Here is a 17493-nt window from a genome sequence, read left to right as displayed (position 1 = left end):
TACTTGTTCTGATTCCCAGTTACCAAAACAAGGGCCGGTTAAGCTATATGTGGTCATGTCCTAGTTACTATCTCTGTAACACCCTCTTCTCACCCAGGTGCCCATCAAAACCGTCTTTTCCTCTGCTCACCTCTGTTTAAAAAAAAAAAATCAACTCCTGTTAGACTCTTGAGAGAAGAATAAGGGTGTATGTCATACTTTTAATTCATTTGAGACATCTGGATACTTGGCAAGTTTCCTTTTTACATTAGTTCTAAAAAGCTCAGAATTAAATATACGGTGCTTTGTCTCAAGAATATGTATGTGCATTCTAAGCTTTATTCCCCAGTGCACATTCTGTCTCTCCTTGTTTCCTTCCCTCCTTATCCAGTGATTCTCATTTCCATTTTCCTGATGATTTTTTTTTACCCTGTAGGTGCATCTCACCCATTGCTCTGCTGTGGTACATTTCCTACATTGTACTCCATGCTTGCAAGGTCCTCCAAGGTCTATGGCTGAAGATATACGTGGCAGTCCCAACCAGTGAAGCCTTTTGCTAGTTCAGTGGGTAAGCTCAGCCTTCTCCCCACCAGCCCTGACCCCCCACTGTCTCTCCTTCTTGATAGCTACAACAGAAAGTGCTGGAAAAATGAACAATTCTTCTATTACCAAAGTGAGGTCATATACCTCAACTAGGAAGAATTTCTCAATAAAGGCTGCTGCCACCTCGAAGATGATGAACGCTTCACTCTTGGAGACAGCTTCTGCCGTCTCTTAACTGGGATGAGGGCATCACTGTTAACTCCAAATAGTGTGAACAATATCTCACCCTGAGGGTAGCATCATTCCGCTCCTGGCTGGCATCTCAAAACTGGGTTTAACCAGGTCATCTGATTCAGCCTCAGGGTTCTTTCATGTGGCCCTGAGGAACATTGCGAAAATTAAGTAAAACAGTTATTAGTTGTTCTTCAAACAAATATTTGGTTTAAATTTAAAAGGTATCTATTTACAAGTAATGAAAGCAAAGTACTTAAAGTCCTTGATGTTTCCCTTCTTGGAGAGAGACAACCTCAGATGTTCTCATGCCAGGGTAGAGAGGGCATAAGTAATTGAAATACAAAGTGAACCCTGCAGTAAGTTCCAGGTAACAGTGGAATGAAAGCATAGACAGAATATTGTTCATCTGGTCTAAACGGTGTGGTACACTGGGAAGGAAAACTGAGTTTGAACACCCATGGGACATTATATAAAGTACGGAGCTCTGTTCAAAGGAAGCACAAGGTCCATTCTTGCTCATCATGAGTAGTGTGAAGGAAGCACGTGGACCAGTGGGGGAAAAATACTGGGAAACATTGGAAACATTTGGAGGGGGTTGATAATCAAATGCCCCAGGAGCTCTAGGCAAAAAAAAAAAAACCCAAAACAATAAAGAGTAATCTCAGATAGTCATAAGAGAATTCTTCTTATGGAAATGCTACTCAGTGTCAGCAGAATGAGGATTCTATATAAAATGGACTCTGCTTGTTCCACGGTGACTTAAATGACAAATGTGCTGTCATTATAAGAATAAATGCCTTCCACAAAGTTTCCACTATCAACTCTTAAACTGGTCTTTCTAAGGCATTGATAATGTTCTTGAGTAGGGAGAGAATGAGGGAGGAAAAATACAGAAGATAAGCACTGATTACATGTTTCAAGAAAGAGAATGAACCTAAAAATAAAGTTCTTTTAAAGGTTGAAAAGAGTAAAAATAAAAACAACATGACACTCCATGTCTTGGAAAATAACAATTTATGATCATAAGTTAATTACATCCCACAGATAAATAAATCTAATTGTAAACCATCAGAAAGAACAAGGAGAGAAGGGCATTTACAGAATTAGAAAGAATTTTTTAAAAATCACTGGTCTAATAAAGCCATTTAGGTACTCATTGATGCACAAATTTTTTTTCTCTGTCAACTGAAATGAACCTGATTTGTTTCACCATCTGACTAGCTTCTTCCTGTTATCTTATATTTGTTGTCTTTCAGGCTGGGATAGCTGAACATTCAACATTATGTCCAAAGAACCGGCATGTGTGTTTTGTAAAATGCAGAACGACACCCTAATTGGGAGACAGCAAGAGGCTGTAGGACCTGCTGCAAGCTAAAACCTAAAATAAACAGAACAGAGGCACTAGTGGATACTTTAAAAAGGAATTTATGGCCCATTTCCTCATCTCCCCTAGGATTTTGCTTGTGAAAATAAATTTGATATTTTCAGCATTAAACAAATATATTTTTCAGAAAGAAAACAGGCCAAAGTTTCACATGTCTAACCCACCATTCCAGTAAGACACCACAAGTGTAATAGCATTAGTGGGACCCTCCATAGGGACATGGGCTCTGAAGTCACCAGTCTGCAGAGCCACCCACACCTGAATATACTGTGCCGCTGCCCTGGGCATGCCAGGCCCACTCACAGGTATCCAATTACTTATTTCGGGACACCTTATCCGTTGAGAACTTGAGAAATGGCAATTTACATTAGGCTAATAGTCTTTCCCTTATTGTTAGAAGTTTCTTTCTCCACAACACTCTTTTCCTTCTAGGGAATAGAAACAGTGACGTTAAGCAAGATAAATCACAGTGTCATAAAATAGATCCCATTTATTTAATAGCTTTCTACTCCAGAAAATGTTGCAGACTTTGAAATTCTGTATAAGTCATATAGTCGGTATTTCTAATATGCCTTAAAAGCCCATTCAACTCCCCCCAGCTGTTGAGGACAGGAAGTAAAGAAAATGAGTCTTTTTCCTGCTAATCCACCTAAGAGGAGTTGAGGGGGCCAGCAGAGCAATTTTGGAATTTTGCTGGGAAACAAGGGACACTAAGGGACATCTAAGGGATACTACCTGATTGTTTGATTAGAATAGTGTTGCCAAGTTATTTTAGATGGGATCCAAATAGCACTAGCTTGAGGTTGCTATGTGCACCTCAAAAACTGTCTCCAAAAAGCTATTAAATGCTGGTGACCATCCATTTCTCTCCTCTTTCTAAAGCCACTGGAGAAGAATTGGAGGATTGGAAGGCCATTAACCCACTGAAGGTATTCAATCTCAGTCTTTCAAACTTTAAAAGCAGATTCTTTAATTTTCTGGGACTCATTGAATCCAACAGTCAGATTAAACTAGAAAATGGAAAATTTCTCAGACATTGGAGAAATTCTGTGTGGGGAATGCACCACAGTTATAAAGTTTCTTGAGAACAGTGAGCAAACTCCTTGAGGACAGGGACAACTGTCTATTCAACTTGGTGAAATTTCCTGCATCCTAGCACAATATGAAGCAACTGTAGATATTCAAGAAATGCTGAATAAACAAATGAATGCATTTAGTGGCAGTTTTCCCAAAGCCTCCATTCTTTAAAATGTTTTGTCGAGGGGATCCCTGGGTGGCTCGGCGGTTTAGCGCCTGCCTTTGGCCCAGGGCGATATCCTGGAGTCCCTGGATCGAGTCCCAAGTCGGGCTCCCAGCATGGAGTCTGCTTCTCCCTCCTCCTGTGTCTCTGCCTCTTTCTCTCTCTGTATATCATAAATAAATACATAAATAAATCATTAAAAAAATAAAAAATAAAAATAAAATGTTTTGTCGATCGAAACTAAGTATGCATTATGAGTATTTCATTATTAACTACATGTTGCTACAGTTAGGAGTTTCTTTTGAACCTGGCTTTCCTTTATTATTTAATTAATTCTTTTTAAAAATGTTTTATTTATTTATTCATGAGAGACACACAGAGAGAGAGAGGCAGAGACATAGGTGGAGAGAGAAGCAGGCTCTCTGTGGGGAGCCTGATGTAGGACTCAATCCCAGGACTCCGGGATCACTTCCTGAGAAAAGCCAGATGCTCAACCACTGAGCCATCCAGGCATCCTTTAATTAATTCAATAGAAACCTATTAAACAATATTTTGTACCATCATCTAGATTAAGTGCTATAAAATACTTTCCCACAGTAAATAAATACACGTATGGATTTTAAAAACATGTTTGGAAAATTATGGAGTCAACTTTACTTGCTTTGACTATTCATCCTAGAAGTTTTAGTGTATAAAATCAATAGAATCACTAAAGGAATAATATCAGCCTTTAAAACTAAAAAAATCTCTATATAAATCCTTTATATATTTTTGAACTCATCTATTATCAACATACTGCTATGATTCATCTACTCTTGCATTTTTTAAAGCTTTTATCTATTTATTTGAGAGAGAAAGAATGAGAGAGAGCATGAGCAGGAGGAAGACGGAGAAACAGGCTCTTCACTGAGTGGGGAGTCTGATGTAGGGCTCAATCCCAGGACCCTGAGATCATGACCTGAACCCAAAGCAGACACCCAACCAATTGAGTCACCCAGGTGTTCTTATCAACTCTTGTTAAGAGCACCTGAAAGTTTTCTACCTACAGATGGAAAGCTAATAGGAGAATACCTTCTTAACTTATGGTATAACCCAACCCCTGGAGTGGATTTTTTTTTAAAGATTTTATTTATTTATTCATGAGAGACACAGAGAGAGAGAGAGGCAGAGACACAGGCAGAGGGAGAAGCAGGCTCCATGCAGGGAGCCTGATGTGGGACTCAATTCCTGGTCTCCAGGATCAGGCCCTGGGCTGAAGGCGGTGCTAAACCGCTGAGCCACTAGGAGTGCCCTGAAGTGGATTTTTTAATGTACTTTAGGCATTGGGGATCGCAGTTCTTATGGAAAACATTGGGATTGAAAATTAAATTTGTATAATATAACAGAGCTATAAAACCTACCAGCACATTTAAAATACAAAGAATCTACATAAGCACCTAGAGCTCTAAACAGCTCTCTTATTGCATCCCAATTGCCCTTTAGATCTTCAAAAGTTTGTTTCCTTGCAGTGTTTTCCCATCCCACTTTCACGGCATTTTTCCTTATGAGGGGTGCAGGAAAGTCTGGGTATTAATTGGTGGAGTTTATGAATTGGGAGAGAGCCCACTGAGGATTTCAATTCCCCAGTAAAAATGCCTTTTTCTCCAGTTTTTTTTTCTTTTTTCTTGAAGTACTTAGATAATTGCATCAGCTCTTTATTTTGCTTGTGTTGACAGTCTGAAAGTGCAATGTGATCATCCCAGCTGGAAGGCTCTGGTACTTTCTTGAACTGTCTCGAGACAATGAAAATGGGTGGTTTTCTCTCTAGACCAAGAACTGTGGTGGAAATTCATGCCCCTAAGCCATGAGGTACAGCCATACCAATTGCATCACAAGCTTTCCAAGAAATCTCACAAACCAAACAGAGCTCATTCTCAATTGATTTGTCTTTGTCTTCATCAGCATCATTTCAGGAGACGGAATACATCCCGCTCTGAGATAGATACTTTGGAAAATTCTACACATGCTTTTTGCACAGGATTGACATTTACACAATCATGAACAACACTTTATGTGGTACTTAGGATTTCTTTAGAGGACCTTTATCCATAGTGCTGACCTGGCTTAACCCTACTTAACTTGTAAAAAATGAAAGGATTATAGAAGAAGGTATATGGCCATGGGCCACTGATGGATTAGACTTCCCATTGTTGTGTTTTCTTAGAGCCTTTGAAGTATAGATTGAGTACAATCTTCCTTAATGTTCTGTGTCATCGATCTTGTTTTGATACAGTAGCTGATCTTCTGGAATTAGGAAAGTGGCAAAAGAATGCATTGTGCTTGTTTTGCTCATAAATGGCCTACCTTTGCAAGGACTTAAAGTTTCCTTCATAACATTCTGGGGCCTGCTCCTCTGCAACTATATAAAGTCTCTGGAGTCTTATTTTTATTTCTTTTATTTTGTTTTTTAAAGATATTTATTTATTTATTTATTTATTTATTTATTTATTTATTTATGAGACACACAGAGAGTGAGAGAGAGAGAGGGGCAGAGATACAGGCAGAGGGAGAAGCAGGCTCCATGCAGGGAGCCGGACGTGGGACTCGATCCCAGGTCTCCAGGATCAGGCCCTGGGCTGAAGGCAGTGCTAAACGGCTGAGTCACCGGGGCTGCCCTGGAGTCTTATTTTTAAACTTGGTCCTGCCAAAGAAATAGGCTCTCTCATACATTGCTTCCTGGTGGAAACTGTAAAAATACAGGTACTCATCAATCTGGCAATTTCAATTCTAGAAATTAATCCTAAGGAAATACTAAGGATGTGTGCAAAAATTTAATCACTAACATAGTCATTGCAGCATTGTTTATGGTAAAGCAAATTTGAAAACACATAAGGGTAAAATGAAATATACCTATAGAATGGAAAAGTAGCCCTGAAACTACATATTGCAAAAGTGTCTGTAGTATTGACTTTGACAGACTTTCTCAATACACAGGCAAATAAAAAAATATAGCCCATTCTATACCCAATGATCTCATTGGGGCGGGGGGGGGGGGGAGAGGGAGCTATAAACCTGCCTAAATGTATGCATTTATACAGTCAAAGCAGCAGGGTAGTCCCTAAAATGTAGATAGTTATTATGTGGTGGGATTATGGGTGACATTTATTTTCTCCTTTTTTTCTTTATCTGCATTTTCCAACTTTTTAAAAATGTAATTACACATTACTTGCCTAGTGATAAAAAATATTCGCAGTTTGTGGGGTTTTCTTGGGTTGGGGGATTTGTTTCTCAAGTCAATGAAGTCAATTGATGTTTAAATTTCAGTAGACTGGTAGGGCTAGCCTGCATGTCGAGGGGAGACAGATCATAGAAGGAATTTTGGACATGGCTTCAGGCCTGAAATCCTAGCTTGGCCTGCTTGCACAGCTTCACTCAGTGTGAATCAGTGATCCCTTTACTTTCCTGGGTCTTAGTTTCCCCACCTTTTCAATAAGGGCACCGCGGCTACCCTGTATGTCTCACACTATTATTACAGGCATCAGATGAAATAATAAAAGCAAAAAGGCTTGGAAAAATTAAGTGTATCAAGCAAAGGGAGTAAGCGGGAATCAGCAGAGGATGCAAACAGCAAATCACAGGCCAATCCAACAGGCTGAGGCACTCTCCTAATCTATCCACCCTTTACCTGCTTCAGCTTCTCTTCTGCACTAGCAAGGAATTCAGCTCACCAGTTTCACAGTGAAGCTCACTTCTCTGTTTCCATCCATGAATTCAGCACTAGCAGATGTGCAAAGAGTCAAAAAGCCAGCTCTGTGTTTTCTTACATTCATTTCTAGTAACCCAGTGAGCCTGCTGCTAACTACCCACCTGCAGGGTGTAGCGCCTCAGACAATTCCACTGCACTTTGAAGCCCTTCCTTGTCGATGTTAAATATGCCATGGTATACACAGTGCACTCTGTTTTCATTTTTCCACCAGAATGTCACAATGGCCACATGAAGGAGAGGTCCTACTTCACAAATCTGCAATATACTTTGAGTAGTCACTCTAGAAAAAAATCCCTCTACTTGGGAGACTTTCTTCATCTTTAAATTTCCTGCTGCTTATCTAGCTCTTGTCCCTGCATTGATAAAAAATGAAAGTCTCATACAGAGTTTATTATGTCTGAAGACTTAGCTGCCCAAGCTGTGGAGCCTAGACTATTAGTTTTTGAGTCACATGCTTCTTGGCTCTCAAGCCTGCAGAAAACAGCTTGGACTTACATGAGAGAAATGAGTTTCCTCAGGTAGCTGGAAAGGAGGATACCATCGTCTGCTTGCTGAAAAAGAATCTTCTACTCCTGTTGGAAAATGACAAACCAAGTTACCAAGGGAGCATCTGCCTTGTTTGGAAGCTTCCAGGCTCCCTGGCCTCTGAGTTAAGAATGATAAGGACATTCTAATAATTCTTACTTTATATTGGATATTTTGAAAAATACTGAAGGCACCTTTATAAAGTGCTTGGGATCCAGTCTTTACTCATAGGCAGAACAATCACTTCCATAAAACAGGCTCTTTTTTGCCAAATGCCAGGTATTTACCAGATTAGCCAAGAATATGGGATCCTGCTGGCAAGAGGAATAAAAGTGGTTTTAGGACAATAAATGTATGTCCTCAACCTTCTGGTGGTAAGCATTAGACAGAGAGTTTGGCTGGCTTCGATTCTGATAACCAGAGAGAACCTTATTCCTGGCTGCCCACCTTGGTACCCTACTGCATAACATTTTAAATCATCTCAGCTGGGCAGCCCAGGTGGCTCAGCGGTTTAGCGCCACCTTCAGCCCGGGCATGATCCTGGAGTCCGGGATGGAGTCCCACATCGGGCTCCCTGCATGGAGCCTGTGTCTCCCTCTGCCTGTGTCTTTGCCTCTCTCTCTCTCTGTATCTCTCATGAATAAATAAATAAAATCTTTAAAAAATAAAAAATAATAAATCATTTCAGCTGCGGTAGATGACAGCCAAAAGCACAGCTCAGCCCAGAAGGGACAAAAGGACAGTGTTGGAGAAAGAAAAGCAGTGGTATTCTTGCTTCATTTTAAAATTAATAGAGTTGGTTATAGTTTCTAAGTACACTTGGAATTCCAGCTGCCAGAGAATGGGTTTGAACACTGAAAGCCCTCTTTAATCCGTGGCCGGCCGACAGGTAGTGGTGCTCTCCAGCAAGCAGGGTGCAGATAACAGCACTGTGAATCCAGCAAAGGGGGCCTGCCAGGAAGCTTCCACACTGTCCTCAGGGAGCTGCCACCACGCAACCAGCGGCTTTGATCTCTACTGAGCCGCCACGGGGGTGCCAACGGTGCGGTGGGTGTCAACGAGGTCATTTTACAGAGACCATCAAAGCCGCTTTCACATAGTAAAGACTAACAACCTGGCCTCTATTTGAACAGCTAGCAGTTCTTCCAACTGTCTAATTCCCAGAGCCTATTAAACAGAAAGCTAAGAAAGAGAGGACGTTGAGTACTGGACAGAAGGGAAGGGAGAAGCAGGGAGCTGGCCTGGGGGTGCTTCTGCTGGGTGCTGGCATCACCCAAGTATCAGTTTTCCTACCCTTAAAATAAACTATTTCTCAGGGTTACACCATTGGAGTACACAGTTGGAGGGAATCATGATTTGGCCAATGATGCATATTAAAATATTAAAAGAATCACCAAAATATCACAAATAGAGATATGTCAGAATACAGGGGAAAAGAATACCCCTGGAGAAGAATTTAAACAAAATAAAACAAGTAAATGGGTTTTCAAATCAGGTTTAAATCCACTGGAAAGAAGCTTAAGGAGATATAATTTAGCAAATAGCCAGTCATAATCCTTATAATCTTGCTCTTCTGACTTAAGAAATCCATGATGTGTTTTCTAAATATTATTTTTCATTAGCAATACAAAAAAACATTGGAAGATAACTGAAAACATTTTTTAGTGTCCCTTCCATCCCTTCCCAACCTGAATTTCTTTTTATGTGAGAATCATAATGTCTTTCATTAAAACATTAAAACAAGACTAATTAGGTGAGAAGTGCTTACCTAAAAAGACCAATTCTATGACAGAGCAATAGCTATCTTTGGAGAGCATGATCTGTTCTCCTTTGGGTTGAGAGGTAGTGTCTAAAAACTAAACATCACTTAAGTGTCATTAATTAGTCTTAAGTGTCAGTAGTTAGTCTTTAAGTAGAAGATAATTTATCATCTAACAATATAAAAGAATAAAATGAATTACATTAGCACTTTACAAAAAAAAAACAAATATAAATAATCAATTAACATGAAAAGATCCTCACCAATGGCCAGGGAGACACAAAATAAAACAACAATAAGATAACATTTTTTTTCTCCTATTAAATTAACAAAAACCAAAAATCAAAAGAGTAATAACATTTAGTGTTGGCGAGAAAAATAAATGGGTCTTCTTTTATATTATTGGTAGGGCATAAAGTGGAATAACCATTTCCAAGGAGAAGGAAAAAATGTAATGGCTTAAAACATTTTAAAATAAATGTTTGTTTTTTTAAGAGAGAGAGAGGCATAGGGGCAGAAGGAGAGGAAGAGAGAGAAGCTTGAGCAGGCTCCACACCCAGTGCAGAGCCCCACGCAGGGCTCAATCTCACAACCCTGAAGTCATGACCCAAGCTGAAATCAAGAGTCAGACGCTTAACTGACTGTGCCATCCAGGTGCCCCTGATTTTTAAATGCACAAATCCAAAATAAATAAATAAATAAATAGATAAATAAATAAATAAATAAATAAATAAATAAATAATTAAAAATAAAAAAAATAAATGCAAAAATCCTACAGAATAGATAAGAATCTCAGTAACCAATTACAGAATCATAGAAACTCAATTGTAACCATTTCAGGATTCCTCTCCATCCCTACCAACAATGCTAAGTCCTGATGTCGTGTCAAGATGTTCAGGAGGAGAGAGAGAGACACATGATCTTCTAAGTCATTAGTCCACATGAAATCCTCTAGGAAGTTATTGTCTCACCCAGTCTTCAGCTGGCACCCCAGACAGGTCACTGATGCGATGTCCCTTGTTCCTGGTGGCATGATCATTTTATGTCCAGCAACTTTCTCTGATCCTTTCATGCCAAGCTCAAGGGCCTGGGAATAATTCTGTGGCTCCTCTGCTAAGCTGGAGATTTGGAATCTTGGCAAGGTTGTTTGTGGGCATATTTGCCTCTATGCAACATACAGCATTTCTTCTCTGGGGTCCCACTTCCTTCATTCCCCCGGGGCCAGCTACCTCACTGAGATTACAACCTGGGAAATATAGGGCCTGGCCTGGCTCTGGACCTGCAAATGCCTCTGCTGTCCTCACTTTCCCTCCATCCCTCCTCCCTCTGCACCATGCCAGAAAAACTTTCTCTAACCTAAAACAGAAGTTCTGCGGTCTTTTATGATGTGTCTCCCACACATTTTGTCTTTGCCAGTTTTCTTCATTCCCCTAAGGATTTGGGCTTTTGGAAACCAAAGTCCTGAAGACATTTTCCCCCTTTTGATTTCATAACTGGAACATAGTTTCTCAGTGACAATGAACATAGAAGACCCTAGCTGCTTGAATATGGCAGGGACAGGAGGGAGAGAGAAAAAACACTGGTAATATTTCCAAAATATCAAATTTATAACCTAGCAATCTACTACTCTCCTGCAGAGCTATAGCAATCCACTGCTACCCTACAAAAAATATAATCATAGATATGTGTAAAGAGGTAGAGACAGACATGATTATTGCACCAGTGCTTGTAATAGTGAAAAATTATAGATAATTTAAATGTCTACCAAGAGGGGAGATGGTTAAATAAATCACAGTAAACAGATACAATGGAATTCTATGTAAACATTAAAAACGATGTGTATGTCTTTACAGGCTGACTTGGAAAGATCCTATGAACGTTGTGAAGTGAAAAGGCAAACTATAGGATGATATGAGACTGATCTGATTTTTTAGAAGATCTGATCTGATCTGATCTCATTTGTTTAAGAAAAAAACCATGCTGTTTCTGTGTATACGTGTGTATATCCCTATGAGCATAGAAAAGGAAGGCAAACATTACTAGTAATAATTCCTGAAAAGTGAAATTAAATGAGGAAGGTCTCTTCCTTTCTTTCCCTTTACAACCCTTTTTAAGATTTAGTTCAATTTAGCGAGCACCTGTTGCCTTTAAAGATTTTTTTAAAGGTTGAAAAATACATTGTAGCAATTATTAATTTAGCTCTAGATGGGACCTCACTCACTCTCAAAGCATATAGAATTTCTCCAAGTATCAGAAGTTCAGACAAAAAATGAAGACCTTACATTCACTGAAGTTTATGGTTCAGTTGCAAAGATTAATCATTTAAGACCCAACGATGATTGTAAGAATCATTTTCTAAAACCCTGACTGTAAAGTAGATTCCCACTGTGAAATATAAGGAAACCAAAATTTAAACATAATTGAAGAAATTTAAACACTGTATCACTCTCTGCCAGGCTCTATTAGTCAAATAAATGCAGGAGATCTTGTTTCAAACAAATGATGACAGTTGACAACAAAGTATAAACACGATCCAAGCTAATATATGTGCTTATTGTTCTTTGTTTTAATCCCCAATACACATCCTCCATTATCTGTGAGATCAACCCCTTTGTGTTGAGTCAAATCTAGGAATAGTGTTTTCTGCCATGAATACCACTGCAATATATAAGGAATCTGAAAGGTCTGAAATCCAGGCCCAAAATGAACACGTGGCATGACTAGAGGTGTTAACAATGGCGTAGCAGGATGAAATTATAAATTCAATGGATATGTTTGGCACAGCATTACAGTGTGGCTGTCTAATCAAAATGCTGATACCATAGATCCCAAACAAGATCTAGTATCTTTATGAAGGATGACAAAAGAAGAACCAAACTGACTGTGTAAGAATATTTTTACTTGGTATATAAAGACAGTGACTCACACTAGCAAATAAGAAAATGACCATATTTGGGTTGCCTGGGTGGCTCAGTTAAGTGGCTGGCTCTTGACTTTGGCTCAGGTCATAATCTCAGGGTCCTCGGATCGAGCCCTGTGTCAGGCTCCATGTTCATCAAGCAGTCTGCTTGTTCCTCTCCCTCTGCTCCTCCCCAACCTGTGCTCTCTATTTATCTCTATATTTCTTAAATAAATAAACAAATAAGATTTTTTTATACAAAAAAAAGTTTGGATCGCCTCAACAGTAAAAGATGCTCATTCAAATATTTCTAATAATTTTTCATCCACTGAATCAACATTTGTTTAATCAGTGCTATGTATCAGGAACATTTAATATTTATTTAGCCCTTACTAGGTCCTGAGCAATGTTCGAATTTCACAAATTTACTCATTTAATCTTTATAAAAATCCTATGAGTCGGGTATATTGACTTTTAAATTTTACAGAATTGAGCATTGAGTCACAGAGATGTAGTAACTCAACCAAGCTCACACAGACTTTTGTCACTGAAGAAGCTGAGATTTGAACCCTGACTAGGGGTTAAACTAGGCTAAAAAGGGGAATTTTTAAAATTGTATCTATATGAGATGATGGATGCCAGCTAAACGCATTGTGGCACTCATTTCAGAGTATATGTAAACCAAACTATTATGCTGTATACCTTACTTATACAGTAATATATGTCAACTTTTCTCAACAAAACTGGAAAAAAATCTTTTTTGCCCAGAAAAAAAAGTAATAAAGAATGCATCCTAGTAGGGGAAACAGAAATATAAAAAATAATTAAAATGCAGGGCACATGGATGGCTCAGTTTGTTGAACTGCTGACTTGATTTTAGCTCAGGTCATCACCTGGGGGTCATGAGACTGAGCCCTGCATCAGGCTTTGCACTCTGTTTGGGATTCTCTTTCATGCTCTCCCTCTGGCCCTCCCCCATCCCCATTCATGCATGCACTCTCTCTCTGTGTGTGTGCCAAATAAATAAATCTTCTAAAAAATAACTAGAATGTAATGCTTTGGGAGCATAAATGTAGGGATGAATAGAGAAAAACCACAAGTATCAGGGTTAAGGTAATAAATACTATGGAAATGTGCACAGGAGGGGTGGGAGCTGGGTAGTTGGAACTCCATATTAGCATATATTTGACTACATGAAAAACTTCCTTAATCTGCCCAAATTAGAAGTCTATAAACTAATCTTCCAAATGTACTAAACCTGGGTATTCTGGAATTTACTTAATTTCAGGAGACTATGATACTATTTAATGCCTTACTTCTATAAGAAACACTTTGTGATCCTGAGAGAAAATACTGCAGCACTTCATTTGATGAGATGAAGCTCTATGATGAGCAAGATCTTCACCTTTAACCCATAACATATGTGGTCCTGGAAGACTGACCAACTGACCTTTAAAACTTTGTCCTTCCCTTCTTAGAAATCATGCCAATAAATGGAATGTCCATTTTCTTTTTCTTCTAACTATTCTAGACACAAATACTCATTTTGCAAAGACATTGGCATGTCATTGGCAAAATTCACTTGTGCTATTTCTATTTATTATCCTTATACCAGACCTCATCCCAAAATAGTCCTGCATAAGATGCCACATGTGTCCTTTAGCACTTCAGGAATTAAGAGCATATGGTCAATAAAAATGGAATCCCTATGACTCCAGACTAAGTTACCCAGAAAAGACATCCATCCAATGCATTTAGTTCTTTCTCAGTGTCAGTTTTTGTTCTAAGCTCTGTTAGGTATATCAATATAAAATTCAGCTGTACAACCCAGTACTTTTAAAAGTTCTATATGAAAAAATAAAAAATAAAAAAATAAAAGTTCCATATGTTAACACTGTCTCAGTCTGTTTGAGCTGCTATAACAAAATACCACACATTCAGTGGCTTATAAGTAACAGAAATTTATTTTTCCCAGTTCTTTTCTCTGGAAAGTCCAGGGCACCAGCAGATTTGGTGTCTGCTGAGTGCCTGCTTCTGGCTTCATCAGTGGCCATCTTCCCACTGTGTCTTCACATGGCAGACGGGGCAAGGCATCCCTTTCATAAAGGCACTGATCCCATTCATGAGGGCACCACCCTCATGACTTAATCACTCCTAAAAATTCCATATCCTAACACCACCAACTTGGGAGTGAGGATTTCAATATGTCCGTTTGTGGGGGATACTAACAGTCCATAGCAAACCCATTTCACAGTATCCAAATAATGGGACTCTCCAAAAAGCCAATGGTCATAGATGCAGATGAAAAGCATAAGCAGTCTTATTTAAATTCTTATTATGCACTAGACAATGGGAACACAGAAATAGCAGACACACGCTCTGCCCCCACAATCCCCAAACCAAAGTTGGAGGAGTTCAATAGACCTGCTTCATGTTCATCACTTTGTAGAGTATATTTTTGAAGTACCTCCTTAATTCAAAAGTAAAGTTTTTGTCAGATAAAGACATCAGGAGCATCCTCTCCAAGACTGAGGGCCAAATTCCTTCCCTTAGAATCCTCACTGGACATTTTCATACTACTAGAGTAAACATATGTAGCCAATACATGGATTTCAGCCAAGGGAAGATTAAAAGAAGAATCTCTTAAATATAACATCAAATCAGTCACTTTTAAGGTACTGGCATAATCATCTGCCAGACAATGACACTTTTAGGGAACAACCATCTGCTGGGGAAAAAAAAGAAAAAGAAAATCTAAAGGTCATCTCATTTCCACTCAAAAGCTGAATTGTAAAAATTATGGTTGGCAAAGTGATATCTCTTCAATCAAAATAAAACATAAAATGATCCTTACTAGGCCAACAGCAGCTGTCCAATTATAATAAACAAAATTCCTCAGTTGATGTCTTTTTCTGGACCCATGTTTTCTTCACCTTTTATTTTTTCCTCAAAAAATTAAATGGAAAGACCCATGGATGGGGTGAAGAAAGAAAGACATTTGGGTCTGGTTTTATGTATGTGTTGGATTATCTGAACTACACAGATAAAACTGGGTGTAAGCCTTAAAATAGAGCAAAGTGTCAATTTCAAAATAAATAATGATAATGGTATTTTCAAGATCAGCTCTTTATTCATGTTCTGTGCCAAAGCATTTAAATGCCCTGTGCTACTCATAACATAATGTGGGTGGTAAAAGAAAAAAAGCCATCCTTACTTCAACATGTAATTCCTAAAGAGTCTATTCATGTCAAGCTGCAAAGATACAATTAATTTATACAACCTCAATATCCTGATGCTGAAGCACAAAGTACACAAAGCAAAACATTCTCTTATTTTGAAAAGAAAAGAATGAACATAAACTCTACTTTATGCAATTGTCCAAAGCTATCTTAGGTAAATAATAAAATAATTTTAATTAACAAATTATTCTAGCAAACCATTTTTATCAGACACTTAATTATGTGTCTTAAGTTTTTAAGTCCAAAAGTTTGAGCCCACACATACTTTTTCCCCATGGGACTTAACAATTGCAGTGCTGGCAATTTTGTAGAATTTGAGATGATCTGGACCTGGCACACCTTAACTCAGTCTAGATGATGACATTTTCCATTCTATAATGAAATAACTGGTTTCAGATACATTTTTAGGCCACATATCTCACCTATGTAGCTATACTCTGTTTTGGGAATACCTCTTCATTTAAAATTAACCTTTGGCCCATTAAATCTAGTTAGCTAGGAACATCAACCACTTAAACTTTTCATCTAATCTGTTTATAGACAAGTTTCATGCATTTCTCTTGAAGAATTCTTAAATAATAATAAGTCAAATTACTTTTTTCAGTAGTTCTTCTCTATGTGAAAAAGAAACAAACAAAAATCTGTAAAAAAAAAAAAAAGTCTTTTCCAAACAACCCAAAATTCAACTCTTCAAATAGCACATTCAAAGCCAACTCAAAAACATTTTTTCAAATTAAAGCATATTTTAATTACACCTGTAAATTACAAAAAATTATTCTAGTCTTAGCTTACAACTGAGTTGCCTTAGGAATTTGAATATACTGATTAAAACCTTATCAAGAATTTGTGAAAGATGCTTTAAGAAAAAATGTACGGTTTTCCCCAGAACAGATAGTCTTTTCTGTTTCTGTTTTGAAAGAAGTCTTGTGAATTTAAGAAGGGCGTGTGTGTGTGTGTGTGTGTGTGTGTGTGTGTATACTTGACAGAGAGGGAGAGAGAACACCCATTAAGTGTCCAAAACATATATTTAAATATCACCAATTACAGAAGCTTTCCCTACACTTAACATTCATGTATAACCTTTGTGTACATATTCAGGTGGGGTCAGTAGAGTATTTATAGGATACAGGGCAGTATTGCTGGGAACCACTTCCCCTTGTGACAGGGTGGTAATGCTATGAGTGGACCATATCCAGGGGAAATACGATAGGGACGGCGCATGCAACAGCATCCTAGAGAGGTCAGAGCTATAATTTCCTAAAGTCTCCAAACCTTGGGAGGTAGGGAGGAGAAAGATAGCTTTAATTCTACAAGCTAGTACATGAGTAAAGAGGTTTTATTTCTTGTAAATGTTTAGTTTATTCTGAAATCAATCCTTCTGTCTTGTTTCTGATAAAGTGTATCTTGCCATTGACCTCAACTCAAGCCAGAAACACTTAAGTAACACAGTATATACAAAGGAGAAGTTGGTGTTCATAACAGTGTAAGGGGTTGGTTCAGTTGCCACCTGTCTTGATGATTAAAATAGAAAGAATGGGCAAACTTCTAGTGGAAGCTCCTAACAGGAGGATTATTTTACGTTTGTGTATCCCACCCATTAATCCATTATGTGTGTGTGCAGTAGGGGTGGATAGGGCAAGTAATGCACGTACTGAAATCTATCTGGCTAGAGAATTCTAAATGCCCATGTTAATGAAATAAGAGAGAATTAAAATCCCAAAGACTAAGATTTGGTCAAAGGAGGCAGCACAGCGTAGTGGGAAAGGCAAGCATACTCAGGTTTCACTTTTACCATATAATAGATGTGCACACTTGAGCAAGTCAAGTTGTTTCTCTTAGCAACAAATTTCCTCTTCTTTAATATAGAGTTGATGGGGTCTTTGTGGGAAGTGAGTGGGACAGTAACACTTAGTAGGCATCCAGTTAATGCTTGCCTCCCCCTCCAC

Source organism: Vulpes lagopus, chromosome 23, assembly GCF_018345385.1.
Source record: "Vulpes lagopus strain Blue_001 chromosome 23, ASM1834538v1, whole genome shotgun sequence".
Lineage (NCBI taxonomy): Eukaryota > Metazoa > Chordata > Mammalia > Carnivora > Canidae > Vulpes > Vulpes lagopus.
Note: the sequence above shows the minus strand (reverse complement) of the source record.